This window comes from Petaurus breviceps, unplaced genomic scaffold (assembly GCF_028583685.1).
Source record: "Petaurus breviceps papuanus isolate PSGF00001 unplaced genomic scaffold, PetGlider_PUasm1.0 90723, whole genome shotgun sequence".
Lineage (NCBI taxonomy): Eukaryota > Metazoa > Chordata > Mammalia > Diprotodontia > Petauridae > Petaurus > Petaurus breviceps.
In genome coordinates this window covers 1648746-1663958 of record NW_027187323.1, presented here as the reverse complement: position 1 = coordinate 1663958, position 15213 = coordinate 1648746, and the positions used below count along the sequence as shown (strand labels likewise).

Below are 15213 nucleotides of genomic sequence, written 5' to 3'. Positions count from 1 at the left end.
TGAGGAAACTGAGGCAAACAAGGTCACCCAGCTAGTAAGTATTTGAGGCCACATTTGCTCAAGAAGATGAGTCTTCCTGACTCCAGCACCAGCAGTCTATCCACTGGGCCATTAATAAGTCCTTGGCAACTCCCATTTGATTGTCCCACTGATCAACCCTATTTTTCCTGTGACTTCCCAGTCCTAACTCTACCACTGGATCTCTCCCAGTCCTGAAAGGACTATTAGGTAGAGCTAAAGATATGATTGTTTCCCTGTCTCCTTAAGCTCCAAGGAATGTGTGAGACTGAAACGGAGCATGGAGGAGAGAGACACTTCACTCCCACATTCTCCCTGGGCACCAGAGCTCAGCTCCTGAGAAACCTTGCCATCTTCGTTGGCAGAGGAGTCAGCCGACAAATGCAACGTTTTTCTGCGCCACCATCAGTAGCCCTGAGACCAGCCAATACATAAATGAGTCTGTATGGCATCGAAACTTATCTAACTGTGATTCTGAGAGGATTGTAGATGAGTTCAAGGTGCTCCCTGAAACCTAACACATGGAAATAGAACAGCTGTAAGCAAAAGCTTCCTCTCCCCCACTCTCCTTAGAGGAAGAGAGGTGGTCATCCTTGATACACGGTTACTTCTAGGAAAAAGATCACAGGCAATCAGAACAGTGCCCAATATGGCGGAAAAGGGGGTGATGAAGAAAGAAAGCCCTGTTTTAGGCATGGAAATTTGCAATATAGGAATTGCCAACCTATTTTTGGTTTTATGATCCAGCAGCTCATTGGAATCACAGACCTAAAGGTGAAAGTTACCTTGGGAACCATGGAGTCCAACCCCCTCATTTTGCAAAGGAGGAAACAGGTGTAAAGAGGCCAAAGAATGGAGATTCTGGAGTGGAAAGGGAACAAAAGTTGATCCAGTTCCCCCTTTCCATTTCACCTCATGTGTAATGAGATGATGCTACTTGCCCAAGGTCTTGTAACAGAGACCAGGATCCAAAAGTAGCTTGTTTGACTCTAAGTTCTGTGCTTCCCCAGGTCACTGAACCTGGGGCAAGGAGGCCTGAGTTCAAGTGAATTTTGAACCTCAGAGTTTTACTAGATATGGGAACATGGGTGAGTCACTTGGTCTCTGTCTATCTCAGTTTCCTCAATTGTAAAAAGGGCATAATAATAGCACCTACCTCCCAGGCTTGCTATGAGGATCAAATGAAAGATAACATTTGAAAAGTACTTAGCACAGTGTACTACATAAGTAGATTGTGCTTAATAAATGCTTGTTTGTGCTTAATAACTCCTTTCTTTTCGTTCTTTCTGTGGCTAAATGTCCCCTTAATATACCCCCAAACACTTGAATCAATCTCTCTATCCTATGTTTCACATCTGTCATATCTGATCTTTCACATCCATTACCTCACTTGACCCTTAAAAAACATCATAAAGTACAAATGGGAGAACAATAGCTGCCTTTTCAATAAAGAGAGAAACTGATGTAGAGCAAGTGAAGGGAGTTGTCTAAAGTCAAGCTGGGTTAGTGACAGGAGTCAGGACTAGAATCTCAGCCCCATTTATTCATTCAGTCAACACTGATTAAGCACCAGCTACTGCACTCTGGGGAAGCTAGACCTACAAGAAGGGGGGCCCTGCCTTTCAGGGGCCTACCCACAGAAACAGGCCACAAATTAGGCTGTGACTCCTAATACCTGGATCTTTTCACCACCAAGACAAAGACAGCACCACGGCAAAAATTTCATTTGTGGTTCCTGGGAGTCTGGGCCTGAGAAGTCACACACCCAAGAAGCAGATGGCTTGGGCACCAGGAGTCAGGCAGTCCAGTGACTGAATTTCTGTCTCCTCCCACTTCTTCCCAACAAAGAACTATTGAGGCTCACCCTAACCACCAACCAGAGGGAAGGAACAGCAGCCCTCTCTCACAGGTCATGCTTGTCCCACACCCAGGGCCAGGCCAAAGCGCAAGCTTCCTTCAGTTGTCTGCCTGCCTGTCTCACAGCTGTCCTGTGTCACTTTTTTGCCCCTTTCCTTGACTGGCTTGTCAATTAAAATGACAGTAAACAGCTCAGGGTTGTACCACCCTTCCTGAGAATAAAGGGAACATGTACCCAGGAAGAAGAAAGAGGAAGCAACAGTGGGAAGCACAGAAGAGCTAACAAACCTGTCGATTTTGCACTTTCTAAATAGAAGGGGGAGGAAGAAAGGACCTGAGATAAAGCCTGAGCCAAAGCAAGGCTGGTAACCCAGAGCCTAACCCCGTCTGCCTCCTCTGTGAAGGCCGCTTTCTTCTGTTTTTACGGATCAGTTCACCTTTCATGGTCTCTAAGGATTCTGGTACCCTTCTATCACATCCTGCCCATAATCTTACTGGTAGTTCTAGTTCTCTGTTAGTTTGGTCTAAATTAATGAGTTCCTCTCCATTAGTTCTTTTTGTCATCCTGCAAATGCACCTCAGCACCTGCCTGGGGATCCCTGAACAGCTGAGAGGGAACTGCAAGCTTCTCTCCTTCATCTGTCAGCATCAGTAAAGTCGCAGTCATTAAAACCCATGTATGCCAGTTCCCAGCTCCCCTCCTTTGCCTCCAGCCCTTAGGGCAGCTCCCAAATGTCAGCTCACTTAGGATTTCAATTTTAACCTCTTCAAACTAAGCCCCAGAGGCTTTGATAGTAGAACTCTGAAGAGGGAGCAGAAAACAAGTGAAAGCAAAAGGTAAAAAATAAGCAAGAGTATGTAGGTTGGAGAAAAAGTGAGTTTGTGCAACATAAACCATGTGTTTACAGAGCACCGAGAATATGTAGCTATCAAGGAGGAATAATAATAATTCACATTTATATAGCATTTAAAACTTGATCAAGAACTTTCCTTGGGGCAGCTAGGTGGTGCAGTGAATAGAGCATGGACCCTGGAGTCAGGAGGACCTGAGTTCAAATCCAGCCTCAGACACTTAACACAAAACTAGCCATGAGACCTTGGGCAAGTCATTTAATCCCAATTGCCCTGCCCTCCCCCCTCCAAAAAAAAAAGAACTTTCCTTACAATTTTCTAGGGGAGGTAATAGCAGAAGAATAATTAGTCCTGTTTTTCAGATGAGAAAATTGAGGTCTACAGATATCCTAATTAGTCTAAGATCACATAGCTGGTATACATTCATATGTTGTTAGAGGTGTATGTTTGTATTTTTACAGAAGAGTTCATATCAAATGTTTATGTGAGAATATGGGCATAACACTGAATATGTGTTTATATTTGAGTCAGTCTGGGTGTGTATGTACACTCTTACACTCTTTACCCTCCTCTCTCTTCAGTTCTGTTTTGTTGGTTCCTAGGTTTTGGTTACTTTCCCTGGTAAAAAGAGAAACCCTCTTTAGGCATCCCTTCAGGCTCCCCAGTCCTAGTCCTCAGGCAAAAGAAGGTAGGGAAGTGAACAGTGAGGAGAGATCAGAAAGCCTGATGGCAGATTTTCTGAATTCAAGAGAAGTCACCAGGAGCTGGATATAGATCAGGAGGAAGAATGAAGCAATGTTCCATGTCAAACCTTTGTGAAGTGGCATCGGCCCTGCTTTTATGAAGCAACAGACCAGAGACCTCAGTTTCTGGTCTTTCACTATTCCTTCTCCTAAGTGATGGCAGGGCCAATGGCTGTATTCCCATTTCTCCTCTTCAGGGACATCGCTAGCATTCAGTTAAGCAACCAGCACCTTGGGGGAGATCACAGCCATAGATGCCCATAGATCACAACCAGAATACTTCCATCAGTCAAGACCCCAGGTTTCTCACTGGCATGGAATACTCTCATAATTTTTTAAAAAACTAGTTTCTGTGGGGCTTCTAGTGTATAAGGATGTGTATATGTGGAAATATGTGTACTTGGTTGCACACTTGTGCAGATGTGAGTGCATGTATGTGTGTGAGACTGGAGGGATCCATCCTTTCTTACTAGTGGAGATCACATGCTTTTGTAACCATATGTGTTAACATTTGTGTGGTCCAGTAAATTATAAGAGTTGTGGATGATTCTTGAGCATAAACAATCACACTTTAAGAACACAGGTTAGAGGATGTGTCCTAACAACGTTTGCACCTGGGGGAAAATCATGGAGGAAGAGGAGAGATCCACCTGGAGTGTTACTGAATAGGGAAGAAATGCCTCCAGGTGAGCCCACAGCTAGCTATTGCCACATATGGCTAAGTCAAATAGGAGAGGAAGTTCTCACAGAACCATGCTTCTGGAACCCTGAAAATTCCCCACACTAAGGCAAAGCCCAATGCCCCACCCACTCGGCAAATTCTCTGTGTGAAATACTATCTGCACCCAGAAATTGCCAGATCTATTTGAGGCATGCTCCTGAATTTACCCTCAGGCTAGAGAATGGAAACTGGTAAGACAAAATTTCAAAGTTGAAAAAGAGTTAGTTGGAAGTATTATTGGTTGAGGTCAGCCATTTGTTAAAGTTCAGCCAGGCACAGAGGACAGTTAGAGCATGGGACCCACTTAAAGTTAATGGCAGCCAGAATGTCAAGCTATTAAGCACAGGACAGACTGGATCTGGAAACTCCCCTTCATCACCTTTGTGGGCCTCTTTGATCAGCATTACGGAAATCTTAGGATGAAATTTTCATTTTCTGAAACTCATGAGATTTGTACTATATGTCTTGCTTTATTTTACATTTCTCCTTTGCTAGTCAAATTCCTTTCTGGAAAACTCTGGCCTTTGTCTCAAGCAAAATTAGGGGGACAGACAGTTTTGTGGCCAAACCAGGAAAACAAAGGGAATCCAGGTCCTCTGGAGGCAAGGTGCTGGTGTAGCTGTAGTGAGACAGAAGCCTCATCCTCGAAGACCCAAGATCCAAGATTAGTAAGGGGATGCTGCCATTGATAGTGACACCTTCTTTCTCCTGAGTAGTAACCTAATATCACCATCTTTGATCTGACTCAGCCCTCCTCTTGAAGAGTTCTAAGAGCAGTCTTTCTAAGGATCTCCAAAGTCACCTCATTCAGCTCCTTCTCCTTGATAATTTTTTTTTGGAGGGGGGAAGGTAGGGCAATTGGGGTTAAGTGACTTGCCCAAGGTCACATGGCTAGTTTTGTGTTAAGTGTCTGAGGCCACATTTGAACTCAGGTCCTCCTGACTCAAGGGACAGTGCTCTATTCACTTTGCCACCTAGCCTCCCTGCTCCTTGACCATGCTTAGTAGTCCAACTAGTCACTAAGCAAAGTCCTAAACACTTCCAATCCAATCCAACCTAACAAGCTTTTAAGGATGTGCTACCAAGGGTGGGGAACCTGTGGCCTCAAGTTCTCGAGTTCCCCACCCCAGCAGACATTAGAGATAAAAAGGGTAAAGATAGAACATTCTCTGACCTCAGAGCTTAGATTCTGCTGGGTGGTGGGGTCACCAGGGAATGGATACAATATACACATGGGGAGAGTGTTACATGGTGGAAAGACCATCAGGTTTGGAGTCCAATGTCCCTGGCTTCTAACCTTGATTCTGTTACAGTGTGATTTTGGGTAAGTCACCTCTTCTCTCTAGGCTTCATTTCCTTATCTATAAAATAAAGAACTAAATGACCTCTAATCAAACAATCAATGATTTGATAAGCATTAATTGCTCTGGGGTTACAAAGACACAGAATGAAACAGTCCCTACACTCATGAATAGATAGATAGATAGATAGATAGATAGATAGATAGATAGATAGATAGATAGATAGATAGATAGATAGATAGAGTATATGTAGAATAAAACATAAAAATGAATAAAAACAAATACAATTTAAATAAAAGGTTGTCAGGGAGAGAGGGGCCCAGCAATTAGAAGGGACCAGGAAAGACTGTAAAATGCTGGTGACTGAGTCTTGAAGGAAGCAAGGAATTCCATGAGGCCGAGGTGAGGAGAGGGGGCATTCCAGGCATGAGGGACGGCAAAGGCATGGAGATGGGAAATGGAGTTCTACGTGGGAGGAACAGAAAGGACAGTTTGGTTACATTGTAAAGTACAGAAAGGAAAGGAATGAATAATGAGGCCAGAAAGATAGGCTAGGGAAAATGATATTTAATATCTAAGCTAAACTCCTCAGAAATACCCCCTTCTACTCCACTCCCTGGGGGAAAAATAATTATGCATGATGTCTCATAAAAGGCATGTTGGTTGAAAGGGACCTGGAGAAGGAGGTTCTTGTCTGATACCTGGGAATCTCTAACATGAAGGCTTTCTTTCCTACATTGACTCTGGAAACAGAATATCTGGATCTAAATTCCACTTCTGACAATCACTAGCTGTGTCACCTTGGACGTGGACATTTCTTGGCCTCCGTTTTCACATCTGTAAAGAGGGAAGGCTGGGTTGGACTAAATGGCCTCTAAAATCCCTTTCAGCCTTAAATGTACGATCTAGAATCTGGAAAAAGCAGGTCAGTACTTGGAAGCACAGGGACTGTCTTCAGTAGCAGTCTATCAGCACAGAGATCTCAAACGTCATCTAATCCAGCCCCCTCACTTTTCAGAGGAGGTAGCTGAAGGAAGCCCCGAGAGGCTGAGTAACTGGCCTCAGGTCACGAAGCTCACAGATGGCAGAAGAAGGGAGGAGAGCCCAAGACTCTTGATTCTTCCCACTAGAGAGCCTCCGCCAGCTCTTCTGGGCCACGTTTCTGCTGCCTGGGCACCAGACTTGGTGACTTGGCTGGTTTCCATGAGGGAGTTGTGCCAGTCTCATAGACGATTTGTTAGACAGAAGGTCTTTGAGGGGTGCCTGGCAGAGACGCTTCACCAGCTGGCGCCTGTGGGGTCTTACCCTCTTGACCTCAACCGGCCCTCATCATCAGAGACTTTGATGGGCTTCTGATTTGGGGGGTGAGAACAGGGTGGGGCAGCCTAACCTGAAAGGGCCACATTCTCATGGTCCTGGATGGCCAGAAAAATAGGCACGGACTCAGGATCAAACTGTGCCCCTGTCACAGGATTTCGGATTTAGAGCTGACAGGCATTGTTAAGATCATTAAGTCCAACTGCCTCATTTTACCCACAGTCAGAGAAATGAGGCAAGTTGGCCAGGGTTACACAGCTACATGAGGCAAGGTATGAACCCAGACATTCCTTACTCACAAGTCCAGTATTCAATTTCTTACACCATGCTGAAGTTTAGAAAAATAAGGTTTCCCCTGGAAAAAATACCATCTACTCATTTTTCCATGACTAGGACAAAACAGGACAAATCTTTGGTGTTAGAAGAAAGTTAAGTAAAGGAACCCTTTCACTGTCTATAAATGCAAAAAAGAATAATAATGATATTTTTTTCCCTGTAGCTATTTTCCCAAGGCCCTGGAAGGAATCACACCAAGGCAACCTGACCATAAGGCATAATCTTACAGCAAGAGAAAGGCAATCATTAGATCATAGACCCGTAGGGAGCTCAAAAGTCATCTAGCCCAGCTCTCTCAAATGGGAACCCAGAAAAGTGAAGTGACTTGCCCAAGGTGAGAGGTAATAAATGACAGAGACAGGTCTTGAACCCAGGTCTCCTGATTCTAGAGTCAATGCTTTTCCTATTGAACCACAGAAGCTTCCTTCTCTAGGCTGGATTAGGTGCCATTTGGGAGACTTTGAGGTTCTAAGGAGGCTATAGAAGAGGAGACAGAGAATTGGGGAGGAAGGGATAGGGGAGAGAGAGAGGGAGATGAGGAGGAGGGAGGAAGAGAAAGAAGGAGAGAAGGGGGAGAGAGAAGTAGAGAGAGAAGGGGGAGGAAGGAGGGAGAGGAGAGGGAGGGAGCAGAGAGAAAAAAAGGGGGAAAGGGGAGAGGGAAGTAGAGGAAAGAGAGAGTGAAGAGAAGTAGAGAGGTGGAGAAGTGGGGGAAGAGGAGAAGGAGGGAGGAGAAGAAAGGGAGGGAGAGACAAAAGCCTGTTCTGCCTATCACCCAAGAAGCTGGAAAATGACTATTTCCTTTCCTTCCCATTTCCCTTCCCTTGGCAAAAACCAACGCTCTCACCGTTGTTGAAGTAAACGGGGCTCATCTCTGAAGTCTTTTCCTTTCCCTGTTTGTTGGGAGTCAAGGGGAGCAAAGGTTGTAGAAGAGGGGGATAACACTGGGTGGCTTTCTCTAGGGCTGAGGAAGAGGAAGATAGCAGAAAATGGGATCAAATAAAATAAAATTTGTAAAGTGTATGACATGTTGTTGTTCAGCTGTTTCAGAATCTCCATGACCTTCTTTGGGGTTTTCTTGGCAAAGATACTAGAGTAGTTTCCTTCTCCAGTTCATTTTACAGATGAGGAAACTGAGGCAAACAGGGATAAGTGACTTGCCCAGGGTCTCACAGCTAGTGTCTGAGGTCACATTTTAACTCAGGATGATGAATGCATTCTACCCACAGCACCAGCTAGAAGCTCATTTACATAATCACATTTGAGTTTAAGATGCCCTTTGAGGTAAATAACTACTGGTGTTATGATCCTCGTTTTGCAAAGGAGGAAACTGAGGTCACCCACACATGTAATAACCCTGAAGAAGGCAGGATTTGAATCCAGGCCTTCCTGAATCCAAGCCCAGCATTGCATCCTCTATAACACACTGCCTCCTGTGCACCTCCCCCTCCAAGTCCCTGCATGGGGCTATGTGAGCAGAGCCCATGCCTCTGCCTTATCCTCATCCTCTAGAATCACTCTTCAGACCTGGAAGTAAACTGGGCATCACTCAGTACAGCCATATCAGCCCCTCTGCCTCCCCAGGTCTGTCTCTGCGCTGCCAATCTCCTTTATCCCGATTCCCAAAGCCTGGAACACCACCAGTTCCCTGCTGGCCTCTCTTCTCTCAGGATAATCCCCCTCTGGTTTCCAGTTGGACACAGGTTCCAGGGCTGCGGTCATTACTAGTTTACTAGGTTTAGGAAGGGAGAGGGAGGGAGCTGGTTCGAGCGCTGGAGGAGGCGGTGATGAGGTCAGAAGGGGCACAGCCTCAGCCAGAGAGGACTGGGTCCAGGCTGGAGAAGGGGAGCAGGGGGGACATCAGACTGGAGATGGGGGGTGGGTATCCAGAATACAGTCTCCAGAAAAGCAGGGACAACCAGTATCTAGGCAACCGTGTGTAGAGGAGGGGGCAGGAGGCCGGGGTGGAACAGAGGTGGGGAGTGGGCAGGAGAGAAGCGGGTACTGGAGAGGAGTTTCCATGGCAACCCAGGCGGGTCACGTGAGAGAGAGCCAAGTTGCAGAAACACATACACAATTTGAGGAAGGCGAGGCGAGGCGAGGGCCAGCCAGGGTGGGGTCCATTCAGCAGAGGAGCAGCCTAGACAACCAGCTTGCCAAGGAGATCCCTCCCCGTGCCCTTCGAGGCTCATTCCAGTCCAGCCTCACCACCCCGGGAAGACAAAGAGGAAGACCAGCCGGCAGCTCTGGACCGACGATTGTGCAATAGTCACTGCCCTAATGACTGAGAGCTGGAAAGGGCTGGTTGATAGGGAGAAGGGGGAATGTTTTTAAATACCCATTCCCCAGGTGTATCTACACCCCAGCAGACAGCTCAAGTCCACGTCTAAACTCCCCACCCCCACCTTGTGCAGGTCCCTATCTGCTCCTCCCATTGTCCGTGTGGGAGAGGGAAGAGAGGTGCTCGTGAAGACCGTAGCGGTCAATGCCCGGCTCTGCCTGCTCCAAACGTGCCGGAGAAAGGACGTGGGAGGCCGGGGGAGGGGGAGCGGCACGCACTCTCGGAGGGTCCAAACGGACTAAAGAGAAGCTTCACGTTTCCCTACACTAGACCCCAGTACTCCCTTCAGTCTGCCTCTCCCCATCACCCCACAACCAGCTCCACCCGTGTCTTTAGTACTCACACACACATCCGAGGGCACGTTCCCAAATCCACACAAGCTATACCCTGACATACTTTTACCCTTGAGTCACTGACACAGTCCCCAAGTAACAAAGGAAAAAATCTCTCTGAAAGAAAAAAGAGTAACGGGGAGCAGAGCGCATTCTCCCCGCAAATGCCAAGTTCAAGACGGCCATGGAAGCCTTTCCCCCTCTGAAACTCTCCTGTCCCTGCCCCCTCACACCTACAAAGTCTGTCTCCCCTCCGAGCTCCTTTCCCTCTTCTTCCGATCTCCACTTAACCCCCCCCCCCCCTAAAAAAAAAAAACCCCACCCTGGTTTATATCTCCTACGGTCATTTTCCAAACTGAAGGCATACCCCTAGCCGTCTCGGAGAGAATCTCACCTAACCATTCACGTTATGCCATCAGCAAGTCAATCGATTTCCAAGCCATCCCTGGGCTCCAGGGGGCTTCCATCCAAGCCACTTTCCCCTCCCCCACAACAAGTACAAAAGTTTCTCTGTCTTCCCCTTACCCACCCCTGAGCCAACTTACCTTTATAGAACCCCAGTCTCCAAGAAAATCCAAGGAGGCCCAAGAAGTCTCTCAGATTACTAGGAGTGATGGGGGTGGGGTGAAATGGGGGGTTGCAAGTAAGCGTTTGCTTTTTTTCCCCAAGCCTCTCTTCTGTGTGGGAGTCCAAGCAGTCAGGAATAAAGTGTTCTCTGTGTGATGTGTATGTGTGTGTGTGATGTGTGTGTGTGTGTGTGATGTGTGTGTGTATTTGTGTGCGTGGCAGGGCTGGGCTGCTCTTGCTAAGTCTGGGGACCCAGATGCATCCGTCTCAGCTGTCTAATGGCTTCTGGGTAGCTTCAGACACAGATGCCCCCTCCCCTTCCTCTCCCCTCCCCCCATGGTCCTGTGTACAGTCCTCTCCTCTCTGACTGGTGGAGGGGGAAAGATAAAAAGGCCAGTCAAGCATGGAGGAAGCAACAGGAGCCCTGCCTTAGAGTGGGTGCGGAGGTGGAAGAAAGAATTTGCAATCAGCTGTTGCTTTTTGGTTTTTCTGTGGTAGGAGTGGATGAGAGAGAGGCATGCACACACAATGAAAGACCTAGTGTTTCCCCCTCCTACTCTGTCTCAGAAATAGTAAACGAAGGGGAAGGGAAGGATGGAAACATTTAAAAGCCCAGTACCAGACTCAGACAGCCCACGTTAATTAGGAGCCTCAGTAATTAAGGGGGGGAAATGAATTAAAATTATGAATGACTGCACTGTAGTTACAGGGAGCCCAGCCTTTGTTTGGGAGAAATCTTATTTTCAGCTATAACTGACCAAGGGTGACTGTGGCCCTTGCAGGGATGGCCAGATGGTTCCAGAGCTTTGCTGTTCAGCACACCTGTGGGGTTTCAAGCACATCCGTCACTCCAGGAGGTCAAAGATTCAAGGCACTCAATCTCAAGAGATGTAGCCCCAACATTGCCAGAACCAGCAACAAAACAATAGCAGTCTAAGTGGAAAAAAAACCAAGGATGAGGTGGGAAACTCTCTCGGAAACTATAAAGTACTTTCTAAATAGGAGTTATTAGTGTTACTGCCGCCACCACCACAATCCCGGACTCTTGGGCCCATTAGAGAGGAGGAAAGAAAACCTCTCAGATGAATGAATTTGGGATTGAGCTGAAAGTACAGGCCTTTCCCTGCCTGGACTCCTTTATCAGGAGTCAGCCAAGTGGACCATGGTTTTGGAGAGAGCATTCAATCCTTACTGGAGGAATTTTACCTTCTGTGACTTGGTACTATGGGTGGGGGAGGTGTTCTGGGAAGAACCATGATAACAATAGCCTATTTCCTGTGGGAACTCATTGCCCAAGCATACTCAAAGTACTTTATGGAAAGGCAAAGACTGAGAGGAGATGTGATTGAATTCCATAAAATCCCAAATGTAATCGTGCCAAGAAGAAATAAGGCATTGCTCACCAAATCCCAGAAGGTATACCCTTTGAAACATTAGAGCTAAACTTAGAGCATAGATAAGGAAGCCACCAATACTTAATAATACACTTAGGGAGCTCACTACCCCCAGGAGATACTAATATCTACAGACAGAAATGGATTGAAAATGGATTTGGGTCAATTAATGAATTATGGAGTCATACTCAGTTCCCAAGACATGGTAGAACTCTGTCTAATCTTTAAGGCATCTCTAGGGAAAATAATCCTGGACTTTTGTTAACAGGCAATCACTTTCCCCAGTAGAGACTTTGCTGAACTTCCTCTGGAGTGAAATCTAAGATTCATTCTCTCTCTCTCTCTCTCTCTCTCTCTCTCTCTCTCTCTCTCTCTCTCCTCCTGAGCTTCCTCATTCCTATTATATTCTCCCATGATGTATATCTTGTCTGATAAATGGGTTTCTTTGCTATTCGCTATGTGTATTCATTGAAGAACTGGTATTTGGTGAGAAAGGCATTAAACCTTGGATTTAGAGCTTGAGATCCTCTATTCCCCTAATATGACTGGTGGAGGGGGAAAAATAAAAAGGCCAGTCAAACATGGAAGAAGCAACAGGAGCCCTGCCTTAGAGTGGGTGCAGAAACACAAGAATTAGAAGTTAGACTGAACTTGATCATATTCCCCAGAATAACAATATCTAATGGAGCAGACAAATGTAATCTAAGCCTGGTACCCCCTCTTTCTTTTATTTTTTATTTTTTAAGCCGCTTGCTATATTGACACTGTGGTTGAAATTCAGCAGACTGCAGTTTACACTTTATTTGTTCTAGTTGGCGCAGCCATACAGTAAGCATGGATGGCCCAGGAACACCACTCTGGCAAGAGATGGGTAGAATACACCCAGATGGTAACCTATTCACCTGATTTTTTCTCTCCATCATGCGTCTTTTGGGATTGACTTATATCCCTGCATTGTTGAGAAGAGTCCAGTCTATCAAAGTTGGTCATCACACATACGTTGTGTCTGTAATTGTGTATAAATTCCTCCTGGTTCTACTCTTCTCACTCAGCATCAGTTCTTTTAAGCCTCTCCAGGTGAATATGAAGACCGCCTGCTCCCCGTTTCTTATAGCGCAATAGTATTCCATAACATGCATATACCACAACTTGTTCAGCCATTCCCCAATTGATGGGCACCCCCTTAATTTCCAATTCTTTGCCACAACAAAAAGAGCTTCTATAAACATTTTTGTGCATATGGGTCTTTCTCCCATTTCTATGATCTCTTTGGGATATAACCCTAGGAGTGGTATTGCTGGATCAAAGGGTATGAAAGTATTTATAGCCCTTTGGGTATAATTCCAGATTGCTCTCCAGAAAGGCTGGATCAGTTCACAACTCCACCAACAATGCATTAGTGTTCCAGTTTGCCCACATCCTCTCCAGCATTTGTCATATTCCTGTTTTGTCATCTTAGCCAATCTGACTGGTGAGATGTGGTACCTCAGAGTTGTTTTGATTTGCATTTCTCTAATCAATAGTGAATTAGAGCATTTCTTCATGTGCTTATAGATAGCTTTAATTTCTTTCTCTGAAAACTGCCTGTTCATATCCTTTGACCATTTATCAATTGGGGAATGACTTGTATTCTTATAAATTTGACTCAGTTCTCTGTATATTTTAGAGATGAGTCCTTTGTCAGAGACATAGGTTGTAAAGATTCTTTCCCAATTTCCCACCTCCCTCTTAATCTTGGTTACATTGGCTTTATTTGTACAGAAACTTTTCAATTTCATGTAGTCAAAATTATCCATTTTACATTTTATAATGTTCTCTAATTCCTGTTTCGTCATAAAGTCATTCCCTCTCCACAAGTCTGATAGGTAAACTATTCCTTGTTTTAGCAGACTGCTTACAGTATCAACCTTTATACCTAGATCATGAACCCATTTAGACTTGATTTTGGTATATGGTGTTAGATAATGGTCTATGTCCAGTTTCTGCCATACTATATTCCAGTTTTCCCAGCAGTTTTTGTCAAATAGTGAGTTCTTATCCCAAAAACCAGGGTCTGGGGGTTTATCAAACAATACATTACTGTAGTCGTTGACTTCTGAATCTCCTGTGCCTAATCTATTCCATTGATCCACTCCTCTATTCCTAAGCCAGTACCAAGTAGTTTTGATGACTGATGCTTTATAGTACAGATTGAAATCTGGTAAAGCTAGTCCACCTTCCCTAGCATTTTTTTTCATTAATTCCCTTGATATTCTGGACTATTTATTCTTCCAGATGAATTTTGTTACTATTTTTTCTAACTCTATAAAGTAGTTTTTTGATAAATTAATTGGTATGGCACTAAATATATAATTGAATTTAGGTAAAATTGTCATTTTTATTATATTAGCTCGACCCAGCCATGAGCAATTGATATTTTTCCAATTAGTTAGATCTGACTTTATTTGTATGAAAAGTGTTTTGTAGTTATGATCATACAGGTCCTGGGTTTGTTTTGGCAGGTAGATTCCCAAATATTTTATAATGTCTACAGTAACTTTAAATGGGATTTCTCTTTCTACTTCTTGCTGTTGAATTTCATTGGAAATATATAGGAATGCCGAGGATTTATGTGGGTTTATTTTATATCCTGCAACTTTGCCCAATTTATTTATTGTCTCAAGCAGTTTTTTACTTGATTCTCTAGGATTCTCTAAGTATATCATCATATCATCTGCAAAGAGTGATAGCTTGGTCTCTTCTTTGCCTAACTTGATTCCTTTGATTTCTTTTTCTTCTCTAATTGCTACTGCTAACATTTCTAGTACCAGATTGAATAAGAGGGGTGATAGTGGACACCCTTGTTTCACCCCTGATCTTATGGGAAATGCTTCCAGCTTCTCCCCATTACATATAATACTTTCTGATGGCTTTAAATAGATGCTACCTATTATTTTAAGGAAGGCTCCATTTATTTCTATACTTTCTAATGTTTTTAATAGGAATGGATGTTGTATTTTGTCAAAAGCCTTTTTCTGCATCTATTGAGATAATCATGTGGTGTCTGCTAGTTTTATTTTTGATATGCTCAATTATACTGATAGTTTTCCTAATATTAAACCATCCTTGCATTCCTGGAATAAATCCTACCTGATCAAAGTGTATTATTCTTGAGATAAGTTGCTGTAGTCTTTCGGCTAGTATTTTATTTAGAATTTTTGCATCTATATTCATGAGGGAGATTGGTCTATAATTTTCTTTCTCTGTTTTATCTCTTCCTGATTTAGGTATCAGTACCATATTTGTGTCATAAAAAGAATTTGGTAGGACTCCTTCTTCACTAATTTTCCCAAATAATTTGTAGAGTATTGGAATCAATTGTTCTTTAAATATTTGATAGAATTCACTAGTGAATCCATCTGGCCCTGGAGATTTTTTCCTAGGGAGGTGACTGATGG

General features: G+C 44.4%; 1 protein-coding gene across 2 annotated transcripts in view; it reads right to left on the bottom strand.

Annotated features, from left to right (window-relative positions):
* FXYD6 (FXYD domain containing ion transport regulator 6) overlaps window positions 1-10497 on the bottom strand; it is a 39638-nt gene extending 29141 nt beyond the window's left edge. Inside the window, exon 1 of one of the 2 annotated variants that reach the window (XM_069066704.1) lies at window positions 10361-10497. The gene's annotated coding sequence lies outside the window, so the exon portion shown is untranslated. The remainder of the gene's footprint in view (window positions 1-10360) is intronic. The other variant, XM_069066705.1, reaches the window with a different exon arrangement.
* Between the last annotated feature and the right edge of the window lie 4716 nt (window positions 10498-15213).